The following is a 23,643-nucleotide window of genomic DNA, read 5'->3' as shown; positions in this document are numbered from 1 at the left end:
AAATTGCATCCCAAGCATGTTATTAGAGGATTAAAGAGCAGGGCAACTCACCTTGCCTAACTGTCCTGAAACTGTGCTCCATTCATCATACATATAAATAACTATTATGCAAATATTACCAGAGCAACAAAGCAGGTTTTGCATTTGCTTTGTGCCTTGCAAATGACCAAGTCTGTTGTCTCAGTATTCCAAATGATAATCTTGTTTTCCCCAAACACAAAGCACTGAAATTACCTGTGTAGTAATTAGAATATACCACTCCATTCCTCTTTCTCTGAATTGGTCTCAGTGTTCAGTAGCAAACTGGAATGTTTGGTGCATCATTTCCTTCCTTGATTAAGTTAAAATTTAAGAAGATTTCTCATTTGGGCTGTCATCAGGAGAAATAAATCTTTGTTCCTTTTAAAAATTTGCCCGTTCTGGTTTTGACTGACATCACCTGCTGCCTGCACATGTCTCTGCAGAGAGGAAACCACCTCAGTTTGTACCAGGAGAGGTTTAGGCTGGATATTAGAGAAAACTTCTCCATGGAAAGGGTTGTCCAGCCCTGGCACAGCTGCCCTGGAGGATTTAAAAGCTCTGTGGATGTGGCACTTGGGGACATGGTCAGTGGTTAATAGTTGGACCTCAGGGTGTGTCAGGAGCCAGAGGCTGGATGGATGCTGGGTCCTGCCTCTAGGTGCTCGTGGGTTTTGTGCTGATACTTGGTCCTTGAAATATTGTACCTCAGGGATGTGTTCACCAAGAATCACTTGGAAAACCCTTTGCTACTCCTCAGAGAAGTCTTGGATGTGATTTGCCATAGAGAACTTCCTGTTCCCTAGGGTGGTGGTTTGGGAGTCAGGGTGTTATGATGGGAGGCTCCAAATTAACTACAGATAATAATAATAACAACAACAACAACAACAACGGTAATGATTAGGATGATTATATGAAGTACTGTTAACAGCTCCTCTGTCAGTGGAATGACCATGCCAGCCTTGCCTGGGGTTTCGGTTTCTCCTACAGGGACTGATGAGGCAGTTCCCAGAAGTGACATGTCTGGGGAAATGGTGTGCCCCTGTGTTTGGTGACTGGCACTTGGCACATTTTCCTAGATTTATTGCTAGAGAACCCAGGTCTCCTCAGGGACAAGGAGGAATTTTCCTGGCTCTGTTGGTATGGAATTATTTTGCTCAACCTGTTCCTGATGTTGGCAGGTGGTGGCCATGGGAGCCAGGGGATCCTCCATGGGGTTGGAGGGGATGGATTGGAATGGGATTAGCATTGTGTTTGGAAGTGTGTTGTTTAAAAGTTGCATTTTGTGGTGGGGGAATCCAAACAACGCAAATTCATGGGCTTGTTCCTGAGTTGCTGGGTTTAGAAGGAAGGCCAGGGACTGTGTTGTGGTGTCAACAACAAGGGGGAGGAGGCTTTGTAATTTGAGTGTTGCAGCAAACAGAAACCCGGCAAAGGCCAGAAGAAATGCAGCTGAGGGAATTTTTATACAAGCCTATGGTTAATTTTAGCTGGGAGTTTGGGATGTAGGTTTTTTTAATGACTTTTAATTTCAAGGGCTGCTGAGGGATGGGGAAGAAAGGATGGTGTGTGTGTGTGTGTGTGTGTGTGTGTGTGTGTGTGCTGACCTCCCAGCTCTGGTTTTAGCTGTGACACCTGGCTGGGTTTAGCAGCTGGATGTTGGAAATCTTTCATAATTAGGAATTTTGTGCTTTGTGCGTGGTGTTTTCTGCTGGAGACTATGGTAAGTCTCCCCAGCTCTGTTTCCATGCAGAACTCAAAATGGCATGGGAAGAACAAGCCTTTGCACAGAGCTGTGTCACAGCCTCCTCTTTGGTTGCCTCTCCCTATTACAGTGCTGTGATTGTGAGGCATCCATAAAGCCAGTGCTTTGCTAAAAATAGGCCATTCCTCTTGCAAATGCTATTACAATTCTGATATTCAAATATTAAACCTTCTCTGCAGTGTTAAAAATAGCTGTGAACAGAGAAATCCTTTCCTTATTCTGAGCTGAGTAGTTGAATATTGAACGAGTCAAAGGCTCAGTCCCAAGGCTGGAGCTGTGTGGGAGTTGAGCTGAGGCTTCTTCACCCCTGTTTCTTCACCCCTCATCTGCTGTAGTTGTTGAACACACAGGACAAGTGGGTGGGAGAGAGAAATTAGCAGGAAGTGGATCAAAAGAAAGTGGGGAGTAGCCAAAATGAAATGGAGAAAATAAGAGAGGAAGCAAAGCGAGAGGAAAAACCAGGATTTAAGTAGCAAAGTGCATTGAGAGTGTTTCATCAGAACAAGGCTCTGACCCTGATGGCCGCCAGACAGGGATTTGGGGAGCAGCTGGCAGAGGGTGTGAGGCAGCCCTGCCTCTCTCCCAGGGCTGTGGGTACAGCCTGTGGGCTCCGTGCCTGTGGCAGGAGCACTGCAAATTGCAGCAAGCCACTAATTGCCTTTGGGAGGCCACTTACAAGGGTGGGAGCATCCTGAGGATTGAACTCAGTGGGAAGATCAAGGGCTTGGCAAGTTGGGGTGTGTGCTCCAAGTGCTGATATCCTCAGCCTACACGCTTCAAGAATGCACAAATTGAAAGGCAGGTGGTTTTTTTTTTCTCCTCCTTCCAATGCTCTTGTACATTAACTAATGCAAAATTTAATAATAAAATACCATTTCAGCAAAATAATTTGCTTCCATTTGCCATCAACAAAAGGCATATTGGAAAAGACAATTTCCTCTAGGGTGAAATAAAGGACAAGCAAACAGAAATGACCATTGTAGATTTAATGGGGAAAAACTGGATTTATCATGTGGCTTGATAGTCATCTTAATGATATTATAAGGCAAGGAGGGAACCAAACAGTGCCCATCTTTTGTCATGGAAATGAAGCCCAGGAAGGCTTTCAGCAAACACTTTTTAGCCAAAAATAAGGGTGAAGGAAAATATAATTTGACCATATAATCCTGTGGGTCCAGGTGAGTGGTGGCAGGGCTGTTCTCTTTGCCATAGAAAATCCAAGGGAAAGGAGATCCTTTTCCCCTTTCTGTAGGGAGGAGACCAGCACTAACATTTATCAGCTTAAGTTGGGTTCAACCAGTTGTGTTCAGCTGGAAACCCCTCTGATGATCATCCATCACAGCTGGAGTCTTCTTGGGAGAGAATCCTGGAGCAGGTGGATCCCACAAGGAAAAACCAGAATGCTTTTTGTCTCTGACAGTATTATCCATAGCCTAACAGGCTTGTCCTGGATTTCCCCCAGCGGGAATGCCATTTTGGCTGTGGGGACATGTGCTGCCAGAAGGCTGGCAGCGAGGGAAGAGCTTGATAAATCTCCGTGTCGTCGCTGTGTCTGGAATCACTTTGGGATTGCAGCACTTCAGCGCCCTAACGCTGCCCCTCCGTGTCCCAGCAGCTGCCTCTGGAGCTCTGCCCTCCTTTAGGAGCTGCTCCAAGAAAGGGAAGGTCCCTGTGTGCTCTCCTACCTCTCCTGGCACCCAGCCACCCTGTTCTGGTCACAGAGCCCAGATCTTGGAAACCCAAAAGGACACAAATTTCAGTGACAGATGAAACACCCCCCAAGAAAAACCCCATGCTGTGGAGAGGGCATGGCATGGCTGGTCACACACCAGGATCCAGCCCTGGTTTGCAGTGGCCTTTGGTGTCACCATGATATTTTCTGAAAAATCCCTTTGTCAGGATTTTTCTCCTGAGAAGCTGGGAAGCCTCAGAAAAGAAATGTAAACAATAATTATGTGATTGCTTAGAATGTGGTCTGGAGGTTGTTTACCAGCAGGTGCATCTTTGATTGGTTCCATGTGAATTGTTTTTACTTAATGACCAATCCCAGTTCAGCTGTGTCAGACTCTCTGGTCTGTCATGGGTTTTTATTATGATTCTTCTGTAGCCTTCTGATATATCCTTTCTCTTTAGTATAGTTTTAGTATATCATCTCTTTTAATATAATATCATCATATAATATTGTAATATAATAATATAATAAATCAGCCTTCTGAGAGCTTGAAGTCAATTCTCATCTCTCACCTTGTCCTGCAGGGACCTCACAACACCACAGTCAGGGTCTCTCAGTTAGCCAGTGGTTTTTCATTTGTCCAGGTCACTTGTTGCTGTGACTGGAGCCAGGATTCCTGAGCTTTGATTTGCATCAGGTCCCGCAGGTGTGGCACTTGTGCCTGTTGTCACCCCAAAGGCAGCTGTCCTAGCTCAGGAATGCACAGAAATGAGTTTTAGTTCCCCTTGCTTTAGCAATCCGGGGAGAACTGAGCGGTTTGTCTTTGGAAGGCCATGCTGAGGTGGTGAAATATCCATGTGTGCTAACATTGGCCCTGCAGGCCACAAGGGTCCCCCTGATGCCTTTACCTGAGTCCTGCTAACCACTTTACATACAGAGATGTTGACACACATCTCACACCATATTGGTGCTGGGGTGAGCAGTTAGTGCATTATTTTGATTCAGTAACATCCTGCAGGGATTAAATTCTGCACGCTGGAATTGTTTCCTGGGCAGAGCACACTCACAGGAGATAACAGAGGTTACCAGGCCTCCCAAATAAGTTAATTTTTATTCTCCTCTGTTACATTTGGGTTATGGATGGAGAAGGGTGAGCTGTATCAGTTCTGGATAGTCCAGGTATGCATTTCCATGGCTGTGATGGCACTGCCTACTGGTGCTTCCTGCCAGGTATCACATTCAACTTTTTGTCTGGCATCCCCCCATTTTTGTCTCCTTCAGTTTTATTCAGTTATTTTCAGTTTCAAATCACAGTGTCCTCATGAACCTGCCAGCCTGTACCCAGCTGTTGGGTTTTCTCAGATAACTTTTGGAGGCTATGAAAGTAAAAGTATCTGGAATATCTTAAGGGACCTTGGCTTCAGTGCTCATTTTTCATTGACAAAATCCAGACCAGCTTTGGAAAAGTGAGCAAAATTTAAAGTTATGTCAAGAGGAATGCTGAGCATTGCTCTGGAAGGGAAAGAAAAAGAAGTTGTTCAGACTTATGGCTGGCAGCTCTCAGCAGGGCTGAATTGCAGATCCCTTGTCATCAACTTGCTCATAAACCATCCTTGATTAATTTAGTAGCAGGTCCAAGTGGGAGGAAGGAGAGGGAGCTGTGCTAGTCTTGATGAAAGAAAATCTGCCCGAGGAGCAGGCAAATCCAAGCTGTAATTCCTGCAGAGCTTCAAACATGGCCCTCATTTTGCTGATTCAGAACCTCTTTTCTCCAAATCTTGGCATGGATTCCTGCAGGCAAATGTGTCCATGTCTTCATTTGTCAGAGTAAAGCAGTGAGGGCTGAGGTAGGGACCAGAATTCCCAGGACACAGACTGGGAGAGCCTTTCTGGGAGTAGGATGTGGGCTCATGTGCCCTGTGATCTGGGGAAAAAGCCCTAAATGGGGAAAAATAAAGGCCAGACAAAGCTCTATAGCAGCATTCTGGGGCTAGAGAATTCCTGCATAGCCCTGTGACCACCTGCTGCCCTTAGGGCTCCTCCCAGGATGTTTTGTGCCGTGTCCACTTTCCTGTTTCACTTGCACTGAAATAAACCTACTGATGGGTGTGATTTTTTTTCTTTGTTGAAATTTTGTGAGTATTCCCTGGACTTGCAGAGCAGATGATGACTCTGTTTTCCCTGCTCTGACCTTGTGAGCTTTCCCAAAGCTTGGACAGAGTGAGGTATCCCAAAATCCCTGCTAGAGACACAGCTGCTCTAGGCTGACTGTTTGGGATAATGAAAGGAGGGAGATCAGAGTTTTGCCTCAGGCTTGGAGCATTGGAGACCAAATTAATTTTGATGGGAGTTGTTGGTGTCCAACACCTGTGAAAATGAAACTTCCAGCATTTTGCTGCAGGTAAGGAATTGACTCTGTGCTCTCAGTGCTGTTTTTTCCCAAATGAGACTTATAGAGTTACAGAAGTAATTACTTTGGAGGTAAAACGTTGCTTTTGATATTTTTCTGCCAGTTTTGTTGCTAAAAGGAGTGATGGTGAGGCTAAATTCGTACCCCTCAGTAGCAGTGGTTAATTAATGTGTTGTTTGTGCTCACTCGGAGTCACAAATCAGTAGGGAAAGGTTTAACATCAGAGAAGTAAAGTGAAAATGTGAGTATCCATTTCCCCAAACCCACAGTCTGTCCCCTTGCTGGTTTATTTATTCCCCTGCACAGCCGACTCTCCTGTTGGACACTTGAGAGTGGCTGTTCTATTTTAGCTGATAATTTGTCTGTGGTTGGGTTTCTCCTGACTGACACCTCCCCACAGGAGCCCAGACCCTCCCCTTGTGCCGGTGGGAGATGAGGTCATGGATGCCTGCTTTGGCCTGGAGGAGGCTGTGAGTAAGGAGTCATTTTTGTCCTGTGAAATGCCAGCCCTGGTGCCTGGCTGGGTCTGTCTCAGAGGGGAGGTGGGAGCTGGCAGCCCTTGCTCTGCACAGAATGTCTGAGGCTCTCTGTAATTTCCTGCTCTCCAGATCCCTCTCCTGCCTGGAACCCACACCCTGCTTTGTTCTGCCTTTGGCCAGCTTGGAGAGGTGCCTTGCTGTGCTACAGCTCTCAGGACAACAAACCCACCCCATCTCAGCGTGCTCCAGACTGTGGAATTGCAGTGCTGGATGGGGCTGGGGTGGTGTCACTCGGTGCCAGAAATGCTGATCCCAAAGGATAAGAAGCTCTAGGGAAAATGGCCTGGTTAAAATCAGTGTTCAGTGTTGCTGTTCCTGCCATATGTGTGGGCTCCTGGCATTAACTCGGGCTTCAATGGGCCCCAGTTTTGAATTTCACCCCCCTGTATTCCCTGCAACACCTTCTTTAAATCTTGTGCTTCACCAGGATCCTGGAAGAATCCAAAGCGGCCACTGGGTAAGGGAGCAGAGGAATACAGAGGAGGGTGCTTTCCTTGTGATGTTTGAGATTTTCAGCAGCCTTCAGGAATTCAGAGGTTTTATTTTAAATCAGGGTTTCTATTCATCTTTCAGCTAAGTTCCCTAAAATCACAGGGAGCTCAAAGCTTCTGTAATAGCATAGGACTGGTAATTTTGCTGCTTATACCCAGGGTGTGCAGCAGAACTGAGCTGCCAAACAACCCCTCTGTTGTTGTACAGAACCAATGGTAACTTTGAATGGTATGAAGTTTTAATAGGCATTAAATCTTTGTAAAATACCCAGTACAACTCTTGTGTATCTGCAATTAATAAGTAATTCAGCCATGCCAAAGTCAAGCAAGAACAAATCCCCTTTATACCACACTGTACCATCTGTCTAATCTATCTGTGTCAAATATGGCTTGTTTGGGTCTGTCCTTCCACAGGCTGTTCTGGGTAGATTGAATTGAAATTTCTGGTCAGGGAAATACTTTTCTCTTCATGCTTCTAGTTCAGGTAGCAAACATGTTTGGTGCTAGTTTTTCTCATATATTTGATAAACAAGTATGTGGTGGTCAGCACAAATATCTTTTTGTCATGGTTGACCAGAGGGATTTTACAGCTCCAGCACCTTCCCAGCAATTCCTGTGGAAGAGCTGAGGGAAGGGATTGTCCTTCAGGCACTTGCAGGTGGACAAGCACCAAAGTGGATCCTGTAGGTTGATCTATTGCCCAGAGCTTGTTTTCTGTTTGTTCTCTGCTACTCTGGGAAGGCTCTGTTTGCCTGGAACTTGCATTAGGATGGTGGAATGTCAGAAAGAAATATTGAAAAGGACTTGGTTTCCTTTCTGCTCCCTTGTGCCAGTCTGTGTGAGCTTGAAGTGCTGGGGGAGTGCAAGGAACAGCACTGCAGTGGGGCAAAAATAAACTCTGGGATTTGCAGGTAACCTTTTCTTTTGATGTTTTTCCAAAGCTGCTGCAGTGCCCTGTGTCCTTGTGGATTACAGAGCCTGCTGTGCTGGGAGCTGCTGTTAGAGAGAAGGAAGTTCCTTTTGGAGCAGAGCTGGGGGCTGTGGCCATGGATGGATGGCTTGGGTTGTGGTGATTTGGGTTTTACTCCCTCTTCTGCACAGGGCATGCCTGGTTTTGGAGAATGGGGACATTTGCAGGGTCCAGAGATCCCAGAGGGGCTCCAGGGCAGGTGGGCCTGCAGGAGGGATGCTTGGGGGGAGCAGGACTTGTATGTCCACGTGGTTCCCAGGCTCTGATGGAAAAGGCTCAGCTCTGCTGCTCCTGCCCTGCACACCAGGCTCCAGTGGCCACTCCTATGGCTTGGGAATGGGAGATTTCTCTCAAGGGCTGCTGTTAAAGCAGCACAGACACAGCCTGCATTCATCATCACCCTCTGGAGTGAACCAGAGCACTGAGCTTTTCCTGAGTTGCCTGTTTGGAACAAGAACAATCTAAAAATTCTGCATTTTTACTTATTCAGTCACATTACCTCGCTCTCCTGCTCACCACCTCCCATCAGCCTCTCTCAGGTTTTTTTTTTTTGTCTCCATCCTTCACTTGCATGTGCTTTACAGGGAGAGATCTCTGGTCTCCAGACAGCTGAGCCTGCTGTGCAGTGCCATGTGAAGGGAAAGCAAACTCCAGCCATTCAAGAATTAAAATGGCTGAGTTGGGCTGTGGTGAGTGTTAAGATGGAGCCAACCAAGCAGATCATTCTAGAAATTACAGAGGCTGATTTTGCTCTCCCTGGTGAAGTTATGAGGCTTCCCCTTGTGTGTTGTGTTGGCATTGATGGCATCACTAATAGAGATGTTGTATTTCAAATTCCACCTTCAGTGCTTCTGTTCAGCTGGTGCAGGAGTAGGAACCAGCAGTGGGATCCTCTGGAAGAGAAAGGGCAAAGCCAGGCCCCAAGGTCTGCTTTAACCTCTTGCTGCCAGTGCCTGGCTTTTCATGGAGACTATAATAATTGAAAAGCTGGCATAGTGTAATCCTGAGGTTTATATTAAAGCCTCTTACAAGTGCATCATGCATTTCCAAACACTCCCATTAATATATTCTCTTTGAGAAATGCTCTGATCCAGGCGCTTTCTGGGTTTGCCTTTCCAAATAAGGATGCTTTAATTACTAGTGACCTGATTTGAATATGGGCTGGACTGATTTCATTTAAAATATTAATTGTAGCTCATTGGATTGGTTATGCTTTTGCTTTATTCCTGGAGCAGCCATGATCCTCACTAAAATCTGTGTGTTGAGGTCCTGTCTTACCCCAATTTCCATCAAAAAGGGACAGAGCACTGACCTGATCCTTTCAGTTAAAAATCCCATTGTGCTTTTCCATCTCATTCCTCACTTTCACCGGGGCTTCTGGAGTCTGGTGTGTGGGTGGAAGCCACGGTCAGGATGGTGGTCAAGGTTCCAGGAGACATCTGGTCCCATCCCAGGCCTGTGTGAGGTCTGGGAGCTGCAGTGGGGCTGCACTTTCCCCAAGGAACTGTTACGCTGCATTTTTGGTAAGGAGGGGAGCTTGGCTTCCTCCAGATCCATGGGAGCCACGAGGAGGAGATCAAAGCACAGCTGGTCTGGAGCAGGGAGAGCATCTGACCACGAATAATTGTTCCAGCTTGGAATGCCAAGTGACAGTGAATGGCATTTGAAACAAGTGCTGGGGTGGGTCTGCTCAAATCTGTTCCTGCTAGGGGTCAGAGAATTACAGAACTGGTCCCACTTCATTTAAAACCAATGTTGGTTTTGAAATCCTTGGAAAAGAACCAAGTTTTCTGGTTGGTTTTCATTTTTCTGCTCCGTGCTCTCATTTGGTGAGGCTTTGAAGGCTTGGAGATTTCAGTTTTGCCTTGAAAGTGAAAGAAGGCTCAGGATTTCCCCGGGGAGTGGAGCTTTGAGAGGCTGAGAAGGCAGCAGAAAGCTTTCTCCTCCGGAGGTTTGTCCTCACCCAAGATGGCAGGCAGGAAGGACGTGTGGGAGAAAGGAAAAGCAGGAAGACCTGGACAGCTGCCAAGCATTTGAAAGGACTGTGTAGTAAACAGTCATTAGGTGGAAAATGATCAGGATTAGCGCTTTCTAAATGGCTCCAGGGCTGTTCTGTTTTGTTGGGTTGGCTTTTTTTTTTACTGTGACTCTGTAGGTGTAAATATGAAACTTGTGAGAATCTGAGCTTTTTAAAAAGTGAAAGCTAAAGAAGGTTCTACCACTTGTTTGCAAGCATTCCTTCATAACCATATCACCCCTGCTGTACTTATTCTCTCTAGGTAATGTTTTAATTCTTATTAAATTAAAGAATCATTTAGGTATGTGAAATAAGATAACATTGACATAAGGCCCAATCTGTTCAGGATCCAAGGCAAGTGATCATGGCAAGTGAAGGATGTCTCTTTCTTCCTGTGTGGGAATTACTTCATGTATTTCCATAACCCAAGATAATTCCAGGCCTTACTCTTCTGTAATTCAGGGAAAGGTGGAGGCTTTCCATAGAAAGCCCTGAATGCAGGGAGTGTGACTCAAGAAACCAGACAGAATGGGCAGTTGTTTTTTTGTGGCAGGTGTTGGCTTGATGGCCAGGACAGAACATGGTGTGAAATGGAGCTTTTCTCTGCTCTTCTCTACTTCTCTACTTGTCCTTTCCTCATGGTGTTTTTTGCCATCTGAATTCCCTTCAGGAAGGGGAGGTGGACACACCTGACCCATGTGCTCTCTTCAGTGTCTCCCACATTCAGTGTAGAGGCTGTAGTCATCTTGTATGAACTCATATAAACAGGAATAGCAAAACATTTTAAATCTTTTTTTGAGCTTAAAGTACAATTGTGACTGATAAGGTCGATTTTAGAGCTGTGGGAAAAACATAATCTCCATAGATTTGTTTCCAACTCTCCAAATTTACCAGATTAACTGTTTTTTGGGTGGGAACTGAGTGTCTAAACCTGTAACGAGGTCCTGACCTTTATAGGATCTGTGCTGTGTAAGCCACGTTGTTGGGAAGGATGAAATCATTTTTCAGGAAGAATTTATCAGCAGCTGTGACATGTGGGAAAGGTGAAGGGCAATGTCAGGTTATCCAGCCAAACTGAGGTGTGCCTTGGGTGAGGAGGGAGGGAGCCTGGGTGCTCCTTGATGGGTGTCAGAGCAGAAACTCAGAGGTCCCACATGCTGGTTTGCAGAGATACAATCTTTTTTTGGGGATTTATCCTCCTTTGTAAATGCTTGGAAAAACAATTTCTGAGTGAAATGCACCTTGTTTTGCCATTTTGTGCTGATGGAAAGAAATCATTCCTGATGTAATTTGAAATGGCAAAACCATTACAGGTCAGTTATGAAAAATGCCAGTGATTTCCTTGTGTTTTCACTTTCATGGTGTTTGCTGTCAGCTGCAGAACTTTGCACATTTCAAATATTTTGCAGAATTAATTTAATGGACTAAGATTCAGAAATCTGGATGGGAACTGAGATGCTTTTGCAGGCAGCTTAAGCTGAGTGAGGTCTGTGCACTGGGCAAGCAGCAGTCCCCAAAAATGCTGAGCACATGTTGTTTGCCAGAAAATAGGAAAAAAGGTGAAGATTATCACGTATTTTGAATACTGAGAGACTTAATCATGGATTCTAACTGCTGGGGACTTGGCATGATGTGTGAGGTTTATTTTCCGGGCCATGAAGTAAGAATGAAATTGTCTGATTGCATTTGAAAGTTGCTGGCTAATGAAAACAACAGCCAAGATCGTATTTAAATATGAAATGAATATCAAGTGGCATTTATGGAACTCTGAGGAGAGATTGTTACTGAGAGGAGACAAGTGGAGATCAAAAGTTATTGGTTTTTGAAGGAGGAATTCTGGAATATTCTTCCAGGATAGCACACATAGTTATCTTATTAAAAACTCCAAAAGCAAACAGGTGATAGAAACAATCTGTAAGATCCTGTCCAGTGAGGACAGCTCCATAAATCTTCAACATCTGTGCCCAATTACTGAGCTTCTCGGGGCTTTTTTTTTTTCCTGTAGTGCACATTTCTCACTATGAACTAATAGTACATAATAATAAAGTGCTGGCTGGCTGCCAGCACAAACAGGGCTTTGGCGAACTTTCCGGGTGTTTGTGGAGGTAGAAAAGCAATGCAGCTGTTGGGCTGGGGCTGTGCCAGCTGGGGATCCATTTCCCAGACAAGAAGCTCGGCTCAGAATGAAACAAGAATCAGATATTTTACATATCACTGCCTCATGCAGGTTCTTCCTGGGAGCTGTGGCAGTGGGGTCTGTGGGCAGGTTTGGGGCTGTGCACATGGAGTGATCACACAGCTCCAGCGTGTTTCCCTCTGCTTCCTCCTGTTCCAGGAGCTGATTGGAGCCCTTGTTGTGACAGTGCTTGGTACAATTCCCCTGGGAAGTCAGTGCAAAGGACCATAAAGCTTTTGGACCCTTTTTGTTCCCCTTCCAGGGGTCCTTTGCAAGCCAGGCCGTGTTTAGGTGTGGCCAGAAGCTGTTTGGATCCAAGTGCCAATAACAATAGTTGGCTGCTCTGGAGGAGCCAATGTCATTGGTGTGTTTATTTGCCTGTTTTACTTAGAAAATCCAGAATTGTGAATGACATCTGAGCTCCTCTCTGGCCCCAGGGAATTGAGGAGCCCTTTCCTGGCCCTGGCTCCTGGTAAAGGCCTTCGGCTTGCTGTGTAGCCAAGGTCCAAGCTGCAGGGATCAGGGCTGGCCAGGATTTGTGTCCTGGCTGGACTCACTGAGAGTAACATCTTGGGGATGGTGGACAAGACAACACTCCAAGGATTAGCAAGCTGACATGGAAAACCTGGAAAGAGTCATCACTCTATCATATATAAAATGATAAATATCTCTTATCTCAAATGAATCAGCACACAAGGATGTGCACTAAAATATTTATTAAGGAAAAAAAAAAGACTCAACCGTAGTGGAAACATCAAAGAACCAAAATACTGACCCGAGTTATTTAAGACATAGCTTTTTTTGGGTTTTTTCTTCCCATCTATCATCTTATTTCCCAGGGTTTTACATTCTGGCCCATGTGCTTTCTCCTCCCAGGATGCAAATTTTTTTCTCACAAATGATGTGAATAACAAATTGACTTAATTTAGATGGCATTAAGGCTCTTTAACCCATCTCAAAGGGCAGGGATGCACTGAGGACCTACAGGCATGCATTTAAATGAAGGCAATCACGAGATGGATTTCTTTTTCTTGCCTGACTATTTTATCTATGCATCAGATGAAAGTTGGAGGGGAAAGGTTTCTGTTAGTCTTGTCGGGAGTTGGCCAAAAAAAAAATGTGAAGAATGTAAAAAGGAATTAACAGCTGGTGTCCATTTAAAACTTCCATGTGGGCAAATGCAGGCAGCCTGCTCAGTTTTACCTGTTGTATTCCTCTGGTCAGTGCCCACTAACTCATTAAATGTTTAATTTAGAGGAGACCAGTTTGGATGTGGTGCTCTTGCCAAGAAGTGGATGATGTGTGTTGTGTGTCCCCTGGGGAGGATGAGACACGTTTCCTACTCCTTGGGAAGCAGTGGCTCAAGCTGTGCTTGGTTACTTGAACCAGGAATCTTGTTGGCCTGATGGAATCGTGCCTTACACTATCTGACTTGGTGATTTACTCGTGTGACATGTGACATTTCCCTCTTCCTGGGGAGGGATCCTTTTCCAGACTGCTTTCAGCCATGTTTCTGGTTTAGCCTAGCTGAAGATGTGCATGTGCATTGCTGCTGCTGCAGGCTGTGCTGGTTTGCAGGACAATTCTTAACACCTCTGTGTTCAAGTGGGTGTTGAGTATAAAACTGCTCCATTTCTCAGCTCACTTTCCAACCAGCTCTAACCCAGAGAAATGCTGGCATTCCCTCAGTCAAGTACTGTCTCCATCTCCCCAAAGCAAAAGTTGTCCCATTCTCTTGGTTATTCTGGGTTTATTTTCATTCAAGCGAGAACAGTTGGAATCCCTAACATATTCCAGTGCAAGAGCCAAGCTTTGCATGATCCTGGCTGTGGCTTGGGCTCCAGCATCTGCAAGAGGTGCTTCTTCTGGGGCAGGCTTTGATGTTCCTCCTCTGGGACCACCTCACTGTCCAAATCCGAGTTCTTTTTAAAATTCTCCTTTATCAGGCCAGCTTTGTCACATCTCAGGAGCCGATTGAGCAGCTCTGGCTATAGCAGAGCTCTGTCAGCGAGGGAGGTCTCAGGAATCTCTGGTACCTGTGTGGGAGCAGGTGGATCATTGCTGTGGGGTAATTAGTGCTGCCTTGTGTCTCTTAATGAGAGTCTCTGCATGTCTGGACTTGGCTCTGCTCCTTCCTGCTTTGGTGCTGGAGCTGCTGAAACCAGCTGTTGCTTCAGCCCTGCTGCCTTATGGAGGGTGTCAGCAAATCTTCCCCATTCCTGCCCCCAGAATTTGGTTTTTGTTGTTTGTTTGCTGATTCCAAACCTGCCGATGGCGTAGCAGGTTATTTACTCTAGGCTGGCCCTTTAAATTGCTTCCCTGCTCTGCCTGCCTGGCTGTGAAGTCTCGCTAATAAACGGAGTCCAGAACAAAAGCCTCCACAACAAAACATCCTTTTCTCCCTGGGCGTCTCCCTGGGTGCGGTTTCCCACCGCTGCTCTGCAGTTTGGGGGCAGAGCCAAAGCGGCTCAGTCTCTTTCTTCCTCCCTGGAAGTTGTCACCAGGCAGCCTCCCCCGGCCCGCAGCTCCGAGCAGGGAGGAGGTGCCTGTGCACAGCCTGTCCTCGATTTCTCCTCCTTGGCTGGGAGTGATGGAGCCTTTTCCTGCCCTTACATAAAACCCTCCAACACGGAGGAGGTTTGCCTAGGCGTAGATCAGGGTAGCTTGACATGACTCCCTGCTTTTGTGCCCTCTCCCTCAGGGACACTCCGGGATTGCCAAGCCGTGAGTGTGCTCAGCCTCCCACGGCTGCGGCTCGTTGTGCCTGTGCCTGGGCTCGGGCTCAGCACTGCGGCGTGACCCAGGCGGGCATCGCAGCCTCCTCCCTGTGCGAAGGAAACGGGAGCTCGCAGGGATGGCGGGAAGGGAGGATGGGCAGCGGCTCTGGCTCACTCCCACTCATCCACAGGTTGAACGCCCCTTGATTGGGCTGGGACCTTTCGGAAGGGTGGGTGTGGGAGTGGAGAAGGAAAATAGAAGGGCAGGGGAGACAGCAGTTGGCTGGCTGGTGAGCCAGGGCTGTTTACTTGGCAGCCCTCCTCCTGTAAGGAGGTCAGAGCTATCGCATCTCAGGAGAGCACTGCAGGAGCAGGAATGTGCTCCGGATGGAAGTGTGTCAGGGCCTGCAGGCAGCTCTGTAGCAAGGGCAGGCTCAGGGGTGCCCTCCTTCTAAAAGTAATCCAGGGCCATCATCTCTGTGTGAGAAATCATTTCTCCCCTTGCTAGGAGTGGGAAGTGGGACAGAAACTCCAGTCCCAGAGCCATGGCACAAAGCCTCCAGTCCCTTTCCCACCTCCCCAAACTTGGCTGTAGCTCTTCATTTGAATTAATACAACAGATGTAAACTGATATTGGTAAATTGTGTGGTCACACAGAGGCAATCACAGCATTTCTTGAACGACCCAAGGATGTCTGAGTTGTCCATTTTTTCCTGAGGAAAGTTTCCTTGTGGGTTGCAAACTAAGGTGCTGCTCCATGATGCCGCTCAGCCGGGTGCCACCTGGCACTGCCAGTTTGCTGCCCAAGTAAACAGTGATGTCACCGAGGGCATTCAGGTTGCCTGGGACTTCCTGCCAAGCGAGGGTCATGGCCAGGGTCAAGATGTGAAGCTTTTCCTGCACTGACAGCAGTGCCCTCATCCAAAGCAGAGCCAAGTGTCTGGCAGGCTGGAGGCAGCGGGAGCGTCTCTGCTTTCAGTCCTTCCCTCACACACAGCAGGTTCCCAAAGCTCAGCTCTGTTTCTCATAAGCTGGGTCATGAGAGAGAGAAGACCAGAAAATGGGGATCTCCTTTCCGAGGGCACCTGGTTTGTATTGGAACTCTGCTCTGCGTGAGTGCATGAAAAATACTAAAAAAGACTTTTTTGTTTTGTTCTGCTGAAGAAAAAGGTAAATACCACTGTAGACAACTGCCCTGTATTTTCACATTCTTTTGGTGAAGGTCAGCCCACAGATAGCTTCTAGAACAGTGTGATACTAAATATTGTCCTTTAAATGCTCAGTGGCTGTGGAAGGAATTTTTTAGGTAGTTTCTTTGAAAATGTGTTGATAAGTAGTGAAATACATCAGTTTTCCTTCCTGCCAGACAAGTTGTCCCTGGTGTCCTCCATCAGTCCATCCACAAGTGCTTCTTAGAGGTGTTTGGAAAGTGGATCTTTGCCTTGCTCCATGATCAGGATGGCAAAGGGTGAAATGCAGAGGCTTCTGACAACTTTACAAGGTGGTTTGGTGAAGCAAGGTCCTGGTCTCCTCTGTGTGAAATGGCTGAGATGTGTTGAAGCTGAGGGGTGGATCAGAGTAAAGGTTATCTTCAGTGAGAGCCTACGTCAGAAAAGTCCTTCCTGTGCTTCTAGAAGGGACTCAGATGACCTGGAGCCTTTTTGATTCCCCCTCCAGTTCATTTCCTCTTGAGGATTTCATTTGGGTTCAACCCAGAGCACCCTTTATGGTGTATACAGACAATATGTTGTTAATTCTACTCAGATTTTTAATCACTTTATATTAATTTACCACCATCAGAATGTTTTTGCTATTACTTTCTTTTATTTATCAAAAAGTTCAGGTAATTCTGTAGTCAGAATTTCCTGTCTAAGAATTCATAGTAAAATAAGTGCATGGGCTGTAAGAGCTGAAGGGCTCTTGGCCTGCTGGCAGTCATATTCCCCAGAAAAAGGAGTGGTATGCCAGCTGCTGACCCCACAGATCAGAGCACACAGGTGCACCAGCACATATTGGCTGTCTTGTAAAGCCCTCACAACATTCAGGATGCTATTCCAGTCCTGAGCAGAACATAATCCCTGGTTTGCTGCTCATTCCTCTCTTTTCAAAGTCGCCAGCCGCGATTGCACCAGAACAAGTCTGCAAGGTCTGAAGAGCAGATTCAATTAAAACTCATGAACTCTTGAATTTCCTTCCATCCTCCCTCGGCCTAGGCTTTGGAAAAGGCACCTTCTGGATGGGTTACCCTACTCAAAAATGCAGCTCTTTCTGAAAATGGGTGGGAAATCTAGTAATTGGAATGTAGAAGTTACAAACAATGCAGGAATTGAGGTGGAGAGAGAAACTGCTGTGCTGAGCTGGTCCCCCAGGTTTTTTCCAGCTAAGCCACATGCATGGTGGGACATTCCCACATATCCTAATAATTTCAGAGTCTGTCTTTCACTGACACAGGAAAGACTAAGAGGATGATGAAAGTGTTTTTTAAAAGCAAATGACCAAGAGCTGCATGAATTTAAATATATGGGAATTTCTTTATGACTTAGAAGCAGAAAAGAGGATGGCAGGTTTAGAAAATACCCAGCTGATAGTTCATAAGATTTACTGGGTCCTGAGTTAGGTTTCCTCTGTCTGTGTTGGATACAGAGGTGGTTTGTGAGTTGGAGTGAAGCTGTATTTAATTGATGGATCTCACTGGAGCAGCCATGGACTATCTCATGATGTCCTTATTGGAGCTGAACCAAGCTCTTACTGCTTTAATGCTACCTTGCCCAGCAGTGCTTGTTTAGGGAAAACCACAAACACATGCTGAAAGAGGTCGAGTACTCTGTGTTTTGCTTTAAAACTAAATAAGGAGTTTAGACCCTTGAGCACTCTTTGAGCTGGGCCCAGTACGCGGAGTTTTATTCTCACAGCCCTTGTGGATGTTCCTGCTCTGTGTATCACTCCAGGCCCTTCTGGATCCCTGTAGATTTTCTCTTTCAGTATGGATGCAGGAATGCTACTCCCTAGGAGCTGCTCATGGCTGAGACAGAGCTCTCCCCTCAGCAGCTTGGCAAAATGTGTTTTACATTCTTCAAAAGATGAGGGGAAAAGGAAAGGCAGCCCAGAAGGAATTCAGTGCCTTCTCCACCCTGAAGTGTTGTGTGTGATAGGATCAGTCCTTCTTCTGTTCTACTCCTCTTTATTAACTTCTTTCCAAAACCAGCCACTTTCTACCTAAAATGTCCAGATTTTTTCTGGGTTAGTCTGTTCATGGTTTGTATATAGTTGTGGGGCATGGCCTTCTTTAGAAGATGGTTCAGAGGCAGTATCTGTTCTAGAATGTTCCACAGGGAAATGCAGAGGCCAAGAGACTCTCACCCCACAACTCCTGTTTTGTGTCTGACCTTGGATGAAATCCATATGATGCCTCTTTCTACCCTTTTGGTGTTTTAGGAAGGCTCCCCAAATAATGTTGGCACACCTTGGGTTGTATCCTCAGCTGGATGGAGCTACCTCAGATTACAGAGGGCCAATTTGGACCACATATATCAATTAAATTATTCTGGAGTCTCCAGGATAAAATGTTGGAGTCCAGATCTACTGGGTGATGTATGAAAAATTTGGTGAAACTTTGTTGCTCCAAGTGTAGAGAGTATCAGACCAGTAGGTTTTAATGGTCTGTGCTGGAATTGAAAGGTTTGAAATAGATATTTGTGGTTTTAAATAACCTATTTTCAGCCATTTTGAGTTCCTCTGTGCCCTTGGTGCCCTTGGTTGTTGGAATCCTTGTCCTGTGTGGGGCACGTGGTGCTGGGTGTGCCCTGCTCACCCCTGCTGGCAGCACTGGGGGCTCCAGTTCAGGGAGGCTGGGTCTGTTTTCAGGCAGCAGCACAAACACTTTCTGAAGCTGTTTCAGTGCTTATTTAATTATGTACCCATCTCCCAGCTAGAGCATGATATCCTGGGGACCTCAGAAGGAAAACAAGAGCCTGGAATCCCCTTTTAACTGCCTGGTCTTTGGAGTGATGGGTTATCTGAGCTGTGGGAAGCAGACCTCCCTTGTGAAGGACGGGCTGCCTGATTTTAGTGACCTTCACATGCTTTTCCAGCCTGTATTGGGAATAAAGAGGCTTCAGTCTTGCCTTGTTTGTGCATTCCTGAAGTGCCCCACGGGCTGATTGTGGCATTTGGTAGCACAGCCTGTCCCCCCTTTGCTGTGACCTTTCAGGGTGCTTTGGGCTGTTGGGCTCCACGTCCTGGAGCATGGAGAGTCAGAGGAGTCAGCACCACAAAGTGGTAAAGGGAAGCAAAGACACAGAGCATTCTTGGGCTGGAAAATGCAGAAACAGTATGGTTCTGTTTGTGGCCTGAAAGATGGGACTGGGAGAGGGGATACTGGAGGTCAAGGGAGTTACAGCCTTGCTGAGTTACTGCCTTTATTATATTGGGACTGGTTCAGCAGCTGACACAAAAAGCCAGAACATAAGTGAGTGTGCTGCCCCTTCAGGACAGGGGAACTCCTGTCCCTGGAAATGTGCTGCAGTTCAGCATCACAGGGGCTGAGCAGGGAGAGAGCCTGGAAACACCTCCTTGGGCTTCAGGCTGAGAAATGGCTGGAATTGGGACATGCATCTCCCAGTCTTTCTAAGCTTTCTGCTCAGAATTCAGTTTCTCAATCCAAGGGTTCTGTACAACTCTTGAGTTTCTACACAGTGTTTTTGTAAATACGTGCAGAGTTTGACCTGTGGGGATGTTTGATGTGTGTTTGGCATCCAGCCCTGAGCCTCTCCCAAGGTGCCCCTATTGACTCTGACCAGGCCACTTTCCCTGTGGGGAAGCTTAGGGTGAGAATCTGACCCTGTTGGGGTGACAAGATGTGGGTGGACCCTGAGAGTTCAGGAACTTCCATTCTCCAGTTTAAATATTGGCTTAAAATGACATTTAAGAATTATTAAATGTCGGTTGTGCTGTTGCTAGGAGGGAGCTGAATGTTGCTCAGAATAAATGCAAAGTTTGGTTACATATTATCAAAATTTCCCTCTTTTTAGTAATAATCATTGCACTAAAGTGAAGAGCTGGACTGGTGAGATGGTCTGAGGCATCAGTAAGGGGGAAGGACCAACTGGGAGGGAAAGTATCCTGCAAAGAGGGTAATGGAATTCTTTCTGTGCTTGTCCAGCCTTGGTTTCAGAGGGCTACCAGAAAGGAGGCAGAGTGTAATTTTGGCTTCTTGGAGGTACCTATCTGATCTGTGGGATCAGGACACCATTCTCTGTGTCACAGTGGTTGTGTCCGTGCTTGTCACCAGACCCATGTGCTCTGGTGGCCTGGAGATGGGAGTGTCTGTGTGCCCTTTTCAATCCTGTCACACCATCAGTGGGAGTTAGAGATGAATTTACAATTTGTCTTTAATGCCAGGAAAGCTGCAATAGGTTGGGCTATGTGTTAGCCAGGAACAGTATTTACATAAGCCATGAGACTGTTTGGGGATTGCTGTTCAAACTATATTTTTTCAATCACAGCACCATAAAAACCTCTTGACAATCCTTAGTTAGAGTAACATGAATCTAACTACAGCTTAGCATGTTTCCTGGAAGAATAGTAACTCTTGAAAAAACAATGTTTGCTTTAAAGATAAATGTAACTATTAGGAAGTAATTCCAGATGTGTGGTTATGGCAGAATTTCAGGGATCATAGTCATAGCTGTTTAGTGAATTACATGATTGCATTTAAGAGTAGCCAATGAGTTTTTTTAAAAATTAATTCATTCTTCAGATGGGCTGAATAAAACTGTTTGTTTTCTATTATCTGAAAAACAAACAGAGCAAAATCTGGTCTATTTATGAAAGTAAACACAAAAGGTCTGACCCCTGGATATGGCCTTTGAAAAGTGTCTGAGAAAATGCTCTTCCTGGTAGCTGATTTTTTTCTTCCAGCCATTTCTTCTTTTTGAAGACAATGCCAACCGCCCCCCCTCCCTCCCGCCCTCAGATTATGCAATAGGTTTTAAGGAATGCTTTGAAATGAAATGGTTTGATCTCTTTTGTCTCATGAGGTCGTTTAGCGTGGTACACATGGCAGAAGGAAACAGAGTCATATTTTATCAATGAGGAAGAGGTTCGGGAATTTACGGATTTTTTTGTAAATTTTTCAGATCCAGACCCATCGTGGTGGGCCTGCGGATTCAGGGCCTAGAGCAGTTCCACGCTGTTTATTAGCTCACCCTTGTGCCTGTTTATCCCTGGAATTGCCTGCTAACATCTCCAAGCCAGGTGCAGCAGCACTGGCAGATGAGTTTAAGAGGGCGTGGATTAAGTGAGAAGCCCCAGTGCCTGCTTTCTCTGGCTCTAAGTGCTATATGTCATCCTAGAGTGAGGCTGAATGGTGAACAGTAAAGGAGCTGTGCCCTGCCATTTCTGAACATGCCTTGTTCCCAGTGTGTTTACCCAGTTCTGAGAGGGGGCTGGCTTGCAGGATGTTGCTTGGGATGCTGGCAGCTGAAATTCTGGCTCTCTGCAGAAAACATAATTCCTTTATTAGAGGGGTATCTCAGCTTAAAGCCAGACCAGGATGTTTAAGTGACAAAGGTTGTTCCTATTGGAAAACGGGCTTCCCTCTGTCCCTGTGCTCCGTGGTGATCTCTCTGTGGATGTTGGTGGGTGCTCCACGCAGAGGCTTAAACTAAATCTGTAAATATATCTGTAAATATAGGTGTGTTACATGTCTGCGTGTGCTGTACACACACACACAGAGGGTTTTCAGCATGGTCCTTCAACGGCAGGGCTGATTTCACAGGTGGATAACATTCAAGGTCATTAACAGTGAACTCGGCTGCATTAAGGGCTCCAGGAAAATTCCAAACCATTTTCTGTTGCTCCCTGGTCAGTTGCTTTTGTTCATGTCAGATCGGGACATCCTTAAAGCAGACACAAGATGTGCTGCTGCAGCTCATCCCAGCTGCAGGACCTCCATCCCTGCAGTCGGGAGCCTGCAGGTTTCTGCCAGGACTCGTGTTTGTCTTCCCTCCCTGTTCCCAGAGGCACCAGTGGGTTGTGCTGGATTGGAGCTGCAGCAGGACTCAAGGAAAGCTGTTTTCCAGCCGAGGCTGAGGGTGGTGGCCGCACTCTCTGTAGCTGGGTCTGTCTCTGGAATCAGGATTCCGTTGTGTTCTCCTCACCTTGCTTTGCTGCAAGGTGCTTATTTTTATCCCTGCAGCATTTTCCTGCTCCACTGTCCCTGTGGTGGGGAGCTGCATCCCAGAAAAGGGAGCCTGATGTCAGGGAGCGAGGAGCTGCTTTTATCAGAATCAGAACAAGGATGCAGGTTTTCTGGCCCTATAGGTATGGGATAACAGGCCATTTCATGCTCAATTTAGCTTTATCTGGGATAGATTTTGCTTGTGCGATGCTCAGGATGGGAGAAGTGATAAAGCACAAGTTGGAGTTAAATTTATTCAGGATCAGGTTGTGTGTGTTTCTAAACAGCAGTGACACAGAAATAAATTAAATCCCATGGCTTGTTCCATCTATATTAAATTACATGTCATTCCATCACGATTTTGGGTTCAGTGATTTTTATGGTTGGACCTGCAGCTTTTCCAGTGGCACACCTTCTCTTCCTTGAGCACTGGTGAATATAGAAAAGATGGAAAATTATGCTGTCAACCAGCCTGTTCCCACTCGTTGTTTATATCCTGGCTGCTCCGTGGATTTAATTGGAATTAACCCTGATTGCAGCCTGTGTACAGGGATCAATGGGAGGTTTTTGTCTAGGCCTGATGCTCAGTGAGGATCAGCTGGTGAGTGCTGTGCAGAAACGCGGCGAGGGAGGATTTAATCCTTCCCCCGTCTTTGCTCCACGCTTTTGTTTGTTCCTAGGGCAGGATCCAGCCGGAGCGGGATGCATCCTGCGGGATGCGCCGCGGGAGCATCGTCCCCACGACCTTCCCCGGAGCCAATTCTCCTCCAGAGCGTTCTCTCGCTCTGTTGGCAGCTTCCCATGACTGAAGCGATTCCTTTTTACCTTTCGTGAAGGTTGAGCACTCGCGCTCAGCCTTTGCTAACAGCTCCTTATGTAACAGCCGCCCCAGCGCGGCTCCGCTCCCGTTCCTGCGCCAGACACCGGGATTTGCCCGCGCGGTGGCACGGGCCGGACCTGCCGTGGGCTGGGGCCGGGGCCCGGCTGTGGTGTACCGGGCCCGGACGGGGAATGAACGCCGCTGGTGAGGCCGGGCAGCCCCGCCGCCTGTCGCGGGCGAGGTGGATCGATGTCGCGACATGCGGGTGCCGGGAGCGGCCGGGCCGGCAGGTGGCGCCAGCGCGGCGGGCGGGGAGGGCCTGAGGGGCAGCGCCGGCCGCGCCGTGAGGGCGGGCTCGGCCTCACCCTCAGGGGCGGCCCCGGCCCCGCCCTGCGCTCCGGGCTGCCGGGGAGGGCGGCTGTGGAGCTGATCTTTCTCTTTTTAAAAATTTCTTTCTTTACATTTTATTTTAAAATAAAAAAGTGAGATAAAAGAGAGAAAATACAAGAGAAGCTCCGGGCGGGGCGTTGTGAAGGGAGCGCGCGGCCCCGCCCAGGTAAAAGGGCGGCCCCCTGGCTCCCCCTTGCCCCTGTATTTAACTGCATTTCTGGTAATTATTGCGTTTTGCAAAGGTGAACTGTGAGTTTCTGTGTGTGAGGGGCACCCTGCGCTCCTCACGGTCTCACTGAGCACTGAAGGGTGAAGGGGATTCTCAGCGCTGTTCCCGCTGGGCTCCCAGCTGTGTATAACCTCCCTCCTCCTCCTCCAGGGGTGTCTGCCTCTCTTATATCTAGTACCCATAAATACATGGAAATCCTAGTCAGAAAACAGAATAAATATGCAAACAGCACCCTGAAAGAGGAGAACC

The 23,643-nt window shown here is 46.9% G+C and overlaps 1 protein-coding gene across 3 annotated transcripts in view; it reads left to right on the top strand.

The window, feature by feature from the left end:
- The window catches only part of SPTBN1 (spectrin beta, non-erythrocytic 1), a 116,243-nt gene that overhangs the window by 9,962 nt on the left and 82,638 nt on the right, over window positions 1–23,643 (top strand). The window lies entirely within an intron of this gene.

The sequence above is a fragment of the Molothrus aeneus genome, chromosome 3 (genome assembly GCF_037042795.1).
Source record: "Molothrus aeneus isolate 106 chromosome 3, BPBGC_Maene_1.0, whole genome shotgun sequence".
Taxonomy (NCBI): Eukaryota; Metazoa; Chordata; class Aves; order Passeriformes; family Icteridae; genus Molothrus; species Molothrus aeneus.
This window is presented reverse-complemented; position numbering and strand designations above follow the sequence as displayed.